The sequence below is a fragment of the Stegodyphus dumicola genome, chromosome 8 (genome assembly GCF_044657685.1).
Source record: "Stegodyphus dumicola isolate Sdum_Otavi_A_Nest chromosome 8, ASM4465768v1".
Lineage (NCBI taxonomy): Eukaryota > Metazoa > Arthropoda > Arachnida > Araneae > Eresidae > Stegodyphus > Stegodyphus dumicola.
The window spans coordinates 152,388,939-152,402,707 of record NC_140775.1 but is presented as its reverse complement, the minus strand read 5'-3'; the positions used below and the strand labels follow the sequence as shown (position 1 = coordinate 152,402,707).

At 33.8% G+C, this 13,769-nt stretch overlaps 1 non-coding gene across 1 annotated transcript; it reads right to left on the bottom strand.

Annotated features, from left to right (window-relative positions):
* Positions 1-3,317: 3,317 nt before the first annotated feature.
* On the bottom strand, positions 3,318-3,401 carry TRNAL-UAA (transfer RNA leucine (anticodon UAA)). Its single transcript has one exon. It is a non-coding gene; the product is annotated as a tRNA-Leu (tRNA).
* Between the last annotated feature and the right edge of the window lie 10,368 nt (positions 3,402-13,769).

Below are 13,769 nucleotides of genomic sequence, written 5' to 3'. Positions count from 1 at the left end.
ATTATTTAATTTCTTTAAATATAATACAGGGTGATCATATTTGGTGGCAACAATTTGAAAAGTGATTCGGTGCAAAACTGGAGGAGGGGTACTGAACAAAGTTGTACTGTGAACCTGTATGTTGCTCTAGGCTCTTGCCCAGGACAGGCGTAGTCTTGCACTCTTTGTTCTGATGTAACTATAAGACAAGTGAGATAAGTTACTAATAAGATAACTTACTTTAGGCTTCTAATCATCATAAATGATTAGCAAAGTGAATGTGCAGTTAACTCAGCGAAAGTGTAGACGGAATGCCAGTTCATGTTTGCTTTGCTGTGTTTTGCCACTTTTTGTATTAGACTGGCATAAATTGATAAACCACGACTGTCAGTTTTTTGTACTTTTCCCCAGTTACTGATAATAGCAAGTATATAATTACTTATCTATAATATTAGATTGTTAATAAATGTAGTCTTCCAGAACATGTAGTGTAAATTTTCGGTATTAAACTGTTGCTTTTACAGGGTTCGTAGCGGTCCTTACAAGTGCTTATAAGTCCTTATATTTGAAAATAAAATATAAAGGCCCTTATAGGTGCTTACTTTTTCTTTAAAGCCCTTATTTTTTTGTTTTTAGTGCTTATTTTTTGCTTTTAGTGCTTTTTTTTTAATCCTTTGCTTTTAATGAACGCGCATTTTTTCCCCGTACCAAAGCCGAAACTAAATAAACAACTTTTCTTTCTTATGTGCAACGTCAGATGGTGAATCATACTCCCGGAAATCGCTTTTCCCTCCCTTTCTCTGCATTACGTAACCTATGGTGCGCGCGAGAATTCCTCCTACCCAAATACTAATTTCTATCAAGATTTTGATAATTTGCGTTCTCGTTCTGCTTGGTCAGTTCATATTCGTGTTTATTATGATCGTTATGCTTATATTATGAGTATATGTATGAATATTTATAATAGTATAGTTGCAGTAACTGCTGAAGTATAGATAAACTTCCAAAAATGGGTGTGTTTTTACACAGATTAGCTTTCTAAGGAATAATATTCGGAATGGCTTAAATAAAAGGAAAGTAATCGAATAGTCAAAATAATTTCATTTTCTTTGCCAATACATTATACAGTACGGAGGTTGGGAGTTTCTCCGCAAAATCTCTGATATTGAAGCAACGGACCTTTTTTGGTCACTGTCCAATCTGGATTGAATAGGACTAAAAGTTTTTGCGGTCTACCCAACCCAAGCGAAGATTGATTCTATTCCGGAAATTTAATACAGTCTGTTGAAAATTAGAATCAGAAACACCCCAGATTAGTAAGTCTCTTTCTTTTCCTTTATTTAGTTCTTTTTTCTTCGAATACCGGCAGGTGTTGATTCCGATTGCGTAATATCCCATATGGAAGAATTACGCCGCACGTATTGCGCAATAACGTTTGCGGTATTTTGCATTGATAATTAATTTTGATGTTCAGTCTGAGATTTGTTTATGCACACTTAAAAGAGTTTTACTGTGCTTTCTAAGCCGAATATTTCTCAGTTCCGTTGGTTTTTATATGATGCACATATCGAAATGTCAAAATAATTTATTTAGCTTAAATTTAAATCTATAGAACAGCTACAATCTCCCCCACTCCTCTTTTTCCAGTTACTATCCGGAATATTCGGGAATTTCGAGTATGCGGGTTAGTTAAGCTTTTACTGTTAAAGGATGACTGAATGAAGCAATTTCCTGTCTTCTGATTTCAGAAATGTGCCTCTTTATTACTTAAATTACTTTGCTTGGGATATATGTTAAGGGAAAACTGTTATGCAATGAAAATTTAGAAAATGTTCAGAATTTTGATTTAAGTTAAATTATTTAAATATTAATATGAGTGGAAAAATAAATTGTATTTATTATTAGGTGCCAAACGAATACAATTAAAATGGCTTATTATTATTTATTTTCTATATTTTCAACTGAAATATCATCATTAAATTTTGTAATATAGTTTATTATTGCATAGTTTTTTTCTCTCATTGTAAACTAATTCTGTAAATTGAACTGTCATTTAAAATTTAAAAAAAAAAAAAAAAGTTAATTGTTTTCCATTGTTGAGGTAATGCTCATTCTCTTAATAAATATTGCATAGCTCATATTTTAAATTACAAGTGTAATTTTTCTTTAAAGGTTATGCAGTTGTGTATAATGTAATTAGACAGGTGCTTATTTTTTCCTTAAAATGTGCTTGAAAAGTGCTTATAGGTGCTTATTTTTTTAACTAAAATGTGGCTATGAACCCTGTTTTAACTGCAATTTATGATTGTAACGTGATTAAATACGATAGTCTACCTTCTCTGAATATTCTTAAAAAACATCTCTCTTACTAAGTACTCATTGATCGAGAATGATAAGAGTTAAAAATTCGTCTTATAAAATTCGATGGTTTTCGGCAATTTCTGAAAAAAGGAAATCTGAGAAGTTATATGTTCATTGTCTTCGAAGAAAAGCAACAGATTTTGCTTGAAAAATTCTGGAGCTAAAATATGATGCTGAAGGCATATTCTTTGGTTTGCATTGTTGTCATGCAATAAAGCTCAATAGTTAGAAGGGAAAGTTTCGCCGTAACCTCCTTAGGTAGTTCGTGAAGGTTTGTGTTTGTTAGTAAGACAAACAAAAACTACTACGTAGACGAATCCATTTTTTTAAAATTTAGGGGAGCTCGTTGTTTGAACGCATTGAAGAAATGTGAGAATTACGTGAATATTTAAAAAAAAATTTCAAAATCTGGGGTTAAAACATGCGAGGAAGTACAGTAAATCCACAGTTTTGACCTATGTAAAGAAGCAATTCATCAAACAGTTCATTATCACTGTTTTTCAAACCGCCTTAATTAAATTAATTAATAACTCGTTGACGTATATGAGTTGATCATATGTCCGATATTAAAATTTATATGCAAGTACATGAAAGTAACCACCTTATAGAGATTGAACTCTAAAATATTTCCTCAGGTAGAAAATCGGAATTCAAAATTTGCTTTTCGTTGAAGCTTTGAGTTAAATTTCCGAATTTAATACTTGCACAAAAGTAATGTAAATTAACTATTATTCAGTTTCCTACAATCCCCTCTTACAATTTGGATATTACCTTATTTTCAGATTTCAGACTTAATATTATTTTTATGAATTGCTTCGCATGAGAAAGGTTTTATTGTCCTACCATACAAAATGACTGTTTTTTATTTGATTTGAGAACCTACGAGTAAATTGATAAAAAAGTGGTCTTGAACATTATTAGCTTCTAACTTTCTAAGAATTGACGGGGAGGGGCAAGTAAAAAATAAACGATTCAATTGTCAGAAGTGGGGTTCGAACCCACGCTCTCTTTCGAGAACCAGAGCTTAAATCTGGCGCCTTAGACCGCTCGGCCATCCTGACGACGTAATAACCGTGCATAACAAAGAAAAGGCTTATTGGGACCATAAAAAATTAAAATCTTTGCAGAAACATAGGAGAATAGATGCCTTTGTTTATCTTAACTCCTTAAAACACGAGTTTTTTTCGGAAAACTGCTAAAAAATGATCGATTTTTTTGGGGGGGGCAGAAAATAAATATATTGGTATAGTGTAAAATATTTTTTTAATTTGTAATAGTTATTATTTAATTCGATAACAATTTCTTGCTACAGCCAAAATCTCGCCATCATTATCTTCAGAATGGTTAATTGTTTCCTTTTAGACAATTAACGCAATAAAAATGGATATATTATCTTTTCCACACCAAACAACTGCTTTATAAGAAAGAATTTCTAATAAACTTGTCAAGGTTCTTTAATAAAGTCAAGGTAAACTTGTAGCTAATCATCAAAATGCACCACGTGGTTTACACAAAAGATGCTGCATAGTGGTGCCCTCTAAGGTAAATAAGTTTAATTATAAGTTATAGCCTATCTATATTTACCAGAACGGACTGCATGTTGACCACATGTTTTTCATTACTTACGAAGATTGCACATCTACCTGAACTTTTGCTTATTTTCGATTCGCCTTTTAGATTGCTATTCTAACAAGATTGTATGCCAAATTACTAGATATGCTGATTGCCTGGATATGCTATGTTATGATTGCACTTCATGCTTTGCCTTATGCTACTGACTCGTAATTTCTACGAAATTGCTTCTTATGCCTACCTTTGCCGCTAGTAAAATGCCTGTTTATGCCATGTTGAGAATATATGATCGCGCTTATTGTATTCAGTATATTTTGATGTTTATCTTTTAGTGTCGCCTGAGGATGCTGATAACAAGAGGTATCATTTCTTGATCACAACCGTTATTTGCCTAGTGAACAGTTTGATCTTCTAAGCAAGACTCAACGTAGTCGATATTAGTTACTGAGGGATATCTCAAAAGTAAAAACTAGAGCGGATCTCAGACGAGCATTAGAAATAAAATAATGCGAGATACAAGATCGCCCGTGTGAGACACGGGCATGTGCAAATTTGCCGATGACTTTCGCCCGTGTCTGTCACGGGCAAATGCGTTAAAGGGTTAATAAAAAAGTACGTTTTGTTCTGAATTCTGCATGTATCATGTACATTGCAGGATTTATGTATAAGCTACAAAAGCTGTAGCTTAGAGCCCTTCCCCCCAAAAAGTAAAATATAATATAAATATAATATTAAAATATAGCATAACAGAATTATATCTCAAAGAGCTTAGGGCCTCATCAAGTCTAAATCCGGCACTGATCATGTATGATTTCTAATGTAACTCTGAACTGTTTTCACGAGGACTCATAGAAGTGCATTCCGTATAGTATTAATTACAATAGAATGTCTTTTATGTGAACCATTCGGATTTACTCTAATTCGGATAACTAAATACGTAGATATGTAAAACGTATGGCTAGATAATGACATTTGCTACTGGTCTAGCTCCTTTAAAAAGAACCTTTAAAAAAAAAAAAAAAAAGCCCAGAAAAGAGCTATTGGTCTCAAAATTGGATTTTGTGTCTGTTTGCTATAAACAGCGTATTACCTTTCAAACCGTTTCCACCAAATATTAACCCCCTGTATTAATTTTAAAGAAAATCAAATGATCTAGAATCTGCATGCATGTATGTATGTTCCTCCAGTGGAACGGTGTAGCACCAGGGTACCTAGGTTAACGAGAACCCTACCCCTTGTAGAACGACTAAGTTGTTTCGAATCGTGTCCAAAAAATAACCGGAACATAAAATCGAACAGGTGAAAAACTCAAGTTACGTAAATCTCACATCCATGAGAACCATTGACAAACGTTGCAATAATGGATGGCCGTGATCATAATAATGAAAAAGTACTACTAAGATGCACAGAAAAATCCTTAATTTTCATCATCCGCAAACTTTACTAGCATCATTGCAGCTCTAAATCCCTCAGTTAACTTTTCGGCTGTAGACTTTGCAGCACGTATTTTTGCTATGTGATCGATCATACTTCGCAGGAAGCTGCTGACTTTTCTTTCTCTTAGCCAACTGACAGCTTCTCCAAGATCTTCTGGGGGCGTTTGAATAAGTTCCCTGGCGTGTTCACTGCGGGGAAGTGCTATCTTCCTTCTTGGCGCTATTGGCACTTTACTTGGGAGTATGGTAAAGTCATCGTCTAACTTGACAATCTGGCTGTGGGCTTTCTCTAACTTCCTTCTATAGTATCGACAAGCTCGATAACTGCTGATATGATTTTCCTGACAATAAATGCAGGTGGGTGCTTCATCTTGTTTGAGGGGACATTACTTGCTCCTGTGAGAATTGCCACACTTGCAACATCACTCAGGGTTAGTGCACAGGTGCTGAGAGTGACCCCACTCCTGACACCTGTAGCACTGTATTGGCCTCGTCTTGGGATTATATTTCTCAACCTTAACGTTAAAACTGAACTTGTCTTTTATGTATGTTCCTCTCGTTGTTAAAAAACAACGGTGCCTAGAGCCATCAAATTTGGAATAACGTAGTCCTCAACCCGAACATGGGCAAGCAGAAGTCCAAATTTTGAATTTCGAATTGGTTTTATTATTTATTTCGTATTTTGTAAAACTTTAAAGAATTTATCAAAATCAACGATTTGAAAATAAGCAGTGGCAACACTGTACAGAATGTATCTTCAGCTCGTGAGACTGACTGTTGGACATTCTAGGAATATGCTGCTTTTAAATATTTTGTAATTTTGATGCTGAATTAAATTTTATGCGGCGTAAGTGATATTTAATAAATAAAGTTAACATATATAAAGTTAATAATAAAAGGACAAAAAAAAAAATTAGCCATCTTAACTAAGATAACTGTATTGATGTGATGAACTGAGAAAAGACAGGAAAAACTGAAATACAGTGAAATACATCAGGAAAATTAAAAACATGCTGCTCTGCAGCTTTTAAAAATTTTCTAATTTTGCTGTTGAATTGTATGCGGCGTAAGTGCGAAAAAAACGATGCTTACAAATTAATTTTAAAATGAGCATATCTTTAGAATTTCCGATACAGAGTCTCGCGTGCTAGGTATAATAATATTTTTTTTTCCCTACAGTGTTGCCATTGCTCTCTTTGAAATCGTTTAGTTTTTCAATTCAAAAATTCATTAAAGTGTTACAAAATATGAAATCGTTATAAAACAAATTTCAAATTCAAATTAGGGCTCTCACATGCCCATATTCTATTAAAGGTTACGTTATTCAAATTCTGATGGCTCTAGGTACCGTTGTTTTATCACAATGCGAGAAACATACATGCATTTATGCAGATTCTTCATTATTTAATTTCTTTAAATATAAGACAGGGCGATAATATATGGTGGCAACAATTTGAAAAGTGTTACAGCCTTTTAAAGTTTTCAGTGCAAAATCTCAAAACAAAATTGTTTATATTTTGTTTATATTATTTATATAAAAATAATATAAACAAGATATAAACAAACAAAAAAAATTTTTACAAAATGCAAAAAGATGTTTGTTTATATTATTGATATATTGTTTATATTTTGTTTATTTGTTTATATTATATATTTTGTTTGTTTGTTTATATTTTGTTACTCCAAAATGGCTCTGTCCATTTTATCTCTGGTAAATGAGATTCTACTACAACTTTAGTTTCTAACGAATTTATCAGTTACGTTATTAATTTCCATTTTAAGATTGCTTTTGTTGTCCCTTTATGGAATACAAGGTTTCACTGTAAATTTGAAAAGCAAGGTCTTTTGTTTGCTTATCATCTCTTTGACTGCTTCTTTCTACAAATTATCTTTAAAAATTCAATAACTAATACCATTTAATATACGTAAAGGTAAATGTAAACTACTTTTTCAACCACTATCTGCAAATTTATCTAAAATTAGTCATGTGCTTTAGTCTATGCATAGACCTTCCTTACGTACTCGCATATTCTCAAATGCAAATACTAAAAGAGATCGTCGATTTCAAAATTAATAATCGACAAATTCTACGACTGCTTGCCTTTAGTAACAATTAAGCAACTCATTGCACTTCAAATGACAAAAAGGTTTTCCTTCATTTTCAGAAGTAAATAAATTTACATAAGCGCTCAATTAATCCTACTTACTATGATACTATACTACTGAAAAAAAAAAAAAAAAAAAAGAAAAAAAGAAAAAAAAAAAATTAGCCTGTTTTTGCAACATTATGCTTACATAGAACGTAAAATCCACTGTATATGAATCTAGTACTTTAAAAACATTAACAGAAAACGATCTCGTAGGCAATAGCATTAGAGATGTATCGGAGATGTCAAAATGCGTAATTGTAGGAATTCGGGTATAAGATGGTGAATTTAAAATTCCATGCCTTCTCTAGTAGCCTTCTTCGAGTGTAGCCTTCTCGAGTGATTGGTTGTAGGGGAAGAGCGGTGGGAAATCCTTGGACTGTCCCCGCGATGTTCTTCCTGAAAATTGGGATGGAGCTGTAGAGTTAATGCGGCGGGCAACCTATGGTGTATAACCTCGCCCGTGAAATTTTAGTGTCCCGCCCACTTATACCAGTACCTGTTCTGTACCTTAGATAATGTCCTCAGTGGTGAAATGACTTTGGTCATTCTGACGAATGCGCTAAGTTGCAAAAGTCCGCCCTTTTGGAACAACAGCTGGTTCTCCGAATTTTAGGTTTTAGCAGCGAATTTTATTCAGAAAGAGTCCGATCAATGTTTAAATGCCACGATTTATAAAAATCAATGGCTTGGCAAGCAACTGATAGTGATCACAAAGTAGCGAATTTCGTTGCCGCGTCCCAGTATTATATATTTTTAGATTTGGAACTCATTCCAAATGACTAAGAATATTCGTAGATCAGATAAATGTCTCTTTCATGCAATAACAGAAGCCATTTTCTGTCTGTAATAGCTCGTCGAAAAATACCAAAAAATGTCATTTACATGTGAAGGGAGCTTTCTAGACTAAAGGACGGAAGGTATCGACACAAAATGAACAAAATCTCTATCCTCAGTATGGTTTGTCAAGTTCGTAGATATTGAGTTTGTGTAGGCTGTAGAGCAGTGGTATCCAACTAGTTTTGCCTTAAAAAGGGCTACTTTTAAATTTCTGTCATGCTTCACTTCACGTAATTGTATCTCTTTACGGTTTTTATTATTATTATTTTTACATTAGATTAGTAAAGTTTTTGGTCTCATGGTGATATTATGATTGCCGTTGGCGGGCTTCTAAATATAGGATTGCGGAGACTACAAGGCGCCCTCGAACCACCGGTTGGACAGCATTGCTGTAAAGCAGGGTTTCTTAAACTGTGGGTCGCGACTCCCAAGGGGATCGCGGGACCTGCAGCAGGGGCTCGCCAACAATTTTAGCAGTTTTGATAGTTCTTGTTATAATAATTTTACGGTTACCAACTGTTTTTACATAATGTATCTAGAAATAGATAATGACAATATGGACAAATAAGAAAACGAAAACGTTTCGATGTATTCTTTTTGTAATATAAAATTTCATTTTCCTTGCTTTGTACGTGACGCTGTCATTTCGTCTGTTACTTATTTAAAACTTTCACATTGTTCTATGTCTTAAAATTAGAAATTAAAGTTGATGACCTGAAACATCAATAGTTTATTACAGTAACAAGTGAAAAAATTGACAGTTTCGCTCACGCGAGTGTCGGATTTGCGCAATACTTATGGGGGTCCCACAAAATTTTTGTAAATATTATGGGATCCTGGGGGTCGCAAAAAAAATCTCAGTGATAAAAGGGGGTCGCGACTGAAAAAAGTTTAAGAAACCCTGCTGTAAAGGAATTGGTCCAACGAGTACTGCTGCTGCGATACTACAGAGGGGCTTCAAGTGCTACTGCTAGGCGAGTCAAGATTCTGTCTGGAGCCACATGATTGATGTATCTTCATATAGAGAGATTGTAATACAAGAAATAATCCGAATTTTCTCGCGCGAAAAATCGAGGCGGAGGACTCATGATTTGGGCAGAAATGCGTGTAAGGGACAGTACGATTTTGCATGTTATTTAAAATTTCAAATTGAGGAATGAGAAAGTACATGTACCAGATCCTTGGACTTTTGGTTTAAGCGTATCCAGGAGCTATCGACAATATGTTCTTTTGACTCAAAACTGTTTTCTTATTTTGAATGATTTTTTTTTTCATTTGAAACTTTTGTTCCTATGTTCCTTTAAATCCCTCTGTGATCCCAAAGACTCTTTTTTTTTCGGGAGGGGGGGGGAGATTGTCGATTGGCTTTCGGAGAAGGAAATCAAGCATATGTTGTGGTTGGTATATTCATCCAAAATGAAATCACTAGAGAAAGAAGCATGAAATGCTAGGGAGTTATTTGGCTGCTAGATCAAGACCTTCACTGTGATTCTGAGTGTTACAATTGTGGTGAGTAAAAATCATTGCCTCAGAATTTCTGGATTATCTTATAAATTCAATGCCGCGGAAGCGTTTAGCAGTTTTAGTGATTCGGGGAGACAACACGCCTCATTAATATCGCACAAAATTCTCAGTAAAACAATTTTTAAAATTTTTACTTCCGAATACTGAAAACGGGCGCAACGCAATAATGTTTTCCTCTTAAATTGAATATAACAATTCTGTAAATCCAATTTCCTTGTGGCTTTTGTTTGATAGTCTACCAGCATGCTTCTAACGCAATTTTTCTAACGCAATATTTTAACGCAATTTTTTAACGTTTAACTAATGCAATTTTTCTCAAAAAGATGGTTGCAACGTTTCTTCAAAAAAATCGAGGATTAGAATTAAATCATTGAGCAAAAATTATAAAGTTTATCGATTGCAGAAGGCTTCAGTAACAGATGACTAAAGGACTGGATTACATTTACTGGAGTATAGCGGAGACTGGATAACATTTACTGGAGTATAGCGAAGACTGGATTATATTTATTGGAGTATAGCAAAACAAGCTGGAAGATTATCTTCTTAGGTAAGGATGCCTTCGCGGAGTGTTACACATGAAGAAAATATAAAAATCCTCCCGAAGTTGGAATTTAATGCGAGTTTAATTAGCAAAGTTCAACAGTCATATTCAGTATTCTGGCCGCTAATGAGCCAGAAAGAAAAGAAAGCCTCTCGTCCCCAGAGGGTCGGAGCACTGCTGTATGTATTAGCTCTAAAATTGCCACAGTTACCCAAGTACTAGTAAGGTATGATCCAAGGAACCATAAATAATTTAATGAGCCATTCACGGTTTCGCCGTAATACGGCATGTACTTAGACATGCAGTGCTTAATCCTTGAGACAAGCATATGATTATTGGCAGGATCAACCAGGTAGTTTTTTACGTTCGTAGAACGTACGAGCTGCAAGCAACTCGGATCCACCATTTCATAGCGCACACCTTGGAAATGCGCAATAATCAAGAATAAAACATTTATTGGGGACAGAAGATTAAGCAATGTTTCCAGTTTCAAAATTCATTCAGTTTAACAGTTATATATGCTAAACTACAGTAACAAGCGATGCTTATGAATTCAGATCTGCTGCAATGTCATTATGAATGGAAATATTTTTTCCAACGGCCGAGTACTCGCTCTTTAAGAATTCGTTGGGAATGGCTAAATCCACTTGGTCATTCAGTTATCTTTTCGCTAACAACTTCGCTCAAGGTGCGCCACTGTGGGATGGGTATCGGTATTAATCCACGGAAAGGGGATAAAACAACTACAAATATCCACATCTTCTCAAGCATTTGAATCCACCCAGATGAGATGGCAACCGGCATTGCTATTTAAAAAAGTGTTCTTGAAACAAAACAAAAGCAAATCAGAGCAAAACAAGAAGTTTAACTAGAAGCATAAAAATACTACATGGAACTTAACAACATTGAACCACAAGTTAACTTATGTAATATACTTTAGCACTATCCACTATACGAGCAGGGCAGTATTACATTTTATTAATAGAAGATAACTGAACTGGAAGAAAATCCTGAGGTTTCGATATAATAAGAAGAGAAAGGAAATTTCCTTGATTTTTAATTTAATACTTTTAATTCCAATGACGAATGCTCGAAACTATTTGCATTTTACTTGTAGCGAGTCTCAATTATATGTTATGTACACCATCTATTTCTTCTGTAACCCTGAAAGATACTTTTGCGGTTACCGGAAAGTGATGGCCAGTCTTAATAAGCTTTCGATGGCGGGAGACTGCCTGAGTTGACTCAACTTCAACTTCTTTCTGAGTCATTTTCAAGTATCACGTGACTATAAGAACCAATGATTACACTGCTCTGTTTTTCTGTTGAATTTTTAACAACTCATTACTCAAACTCAAACTAAATACGTTTTCCTCCAAGTTTCTGACACGAACAGCCGTCTAATATACCTAGATGACAACTTTTGAAACAGAAGCTTCTGTTCTGGTGTAAACTGACGTTTTTCCGTCTTTTTACTTTTCGCTCCAATATGCCCATTGATTTTCGCTTTAGTTTTCCAAACGCGTATAATATGTATTACATGCTCCTAACATTTCGGACGACAGAATCAAAGCTCTTTTATAGATATTCACTAAAAATATTTCTATCTTTTAAAATGTTCTTAAATAGTATTTGTGTATTTGGGTATAATTTTTCAAAGAAAAATATTTGTTACTAAACTAAAAAAAAGTATTTATTTGAAATCTTACTTTTAACCTATGGCTTTTAAGATGATGTATTTTGAAATACAACAAGATAAATATAATTTTCAAACTATTTATGCCATATATTTTGATTGCAGTATACTAATTCAAGCTTTACCCAGTATAATGTTAATAAACTAGTTTAATGATGAAAATATAAATGCATATAAATTGAAATAACATTATGCAATATGGAGATTAATATTATCAAAGTTAACTTTTTAAGGTAGCTTAAACATGTAGACTTAAGAAGCATTGAAAAGAACATGGTATCTGTTAACTTAGCTGCCATCATATGAAAAGAAGATGCTTTGATACTTTTCAGTAAAAAAATTTCTAATAATTCACAGCATCTATGGATGAAGTTATAAATTAACTAATGCATAAAAAAGTGCAAAATGTATGCATAAAAATTTATGATGGAAAAGTAATTTTAATATAGTAAAATATTCTTCATATTTTTATTCAAAAACACAAGAGCCAGAGATAAGTACACTCGATAGAAATTTTACAAGAGTTTGATAAAGGTAGTGTTTTGATTAGCCAAATATTTTACATTTTATTTAATTATCTTTCAGATATATTTTATGCATAATGATTGTACATCTCTAGTCACCCAAAGATGAAAAAATTAGCAGTTGAACAGAAACTATCCTGAAAAGGAGTATGCCCCTAAATTAGCCATAAAATTGAATATTGCCATTCTAAGTATACGTGACTTTATAAAGTTTTTTTGGTTTTCTTATGTAATAAAAATATGTAGTTTCTCTTAGAGAGTCTTTCACAAAGATATTCTACCCCAGACAGATATAGTTTGATATACACAAATGTTTGTGAAAATTGCAGCACCATGAAAAAATTACACAAATTGAACCAAACTTACAGAAAAAATGTAAAGTGAGATAAGACATGCAAATAATTACAATTACAAAGTGATTACACGCGAGTGGAATGCGAACTGGCTGCATGCTCCATATATATTAAAAAAACTGTGAAGTTGCATTGAAATCTGTTTACCGTCTTTTGTCTGCAGTGGACATTTAATTAGTGGTCAATATGCAACATCAACAGAGGGTGGCATATCAACAACTAGCGTAGTTCAAACGAAGCTGCATCTTTTACATGCGAGAGGGAGAACTTTCCTATCGAAGAATTACAGCCAACAAGTAGTGTAATGCCACAACAGTGATGTGTGTTTGGAATAAATGGTCAGAGAAGTACTGAGCAAGGCAAAATACTGGCAGTGGGGTCAGGCAGTAGCTTAACAGCATGGAACGACAGACATTTCATCCGCATAGCTGTTACAGATGTTAGAGCATCTCCTTTCATGTGCTAGCACAATGTGCTAATACAGCTACAAGTGTGTTGTCTAAAGTGCGTAAAATATAGAACTGAAAAAAGAAACTGAAACTGAACTGAAAAAAGAAATTTTTGTAGGAAGTGCTATTATTTCAGGAACTAATTAAGAAGTGTTGTTAAAGCATTTCTGTTTTTTGGGGTATTTACCAAGCTATACTATTTTCCCATAGCGTGTAATGCTACTCCATTAAAAAAAGCATAACGTTATTGTCATTACATTTTTCATCTCTTCGATTATTTGCTTTGTTTTTTGGAAAAGTTAAGAAAATAAATTATTCAGTCTTTATTTTGGTGTTGTCTTATCTCA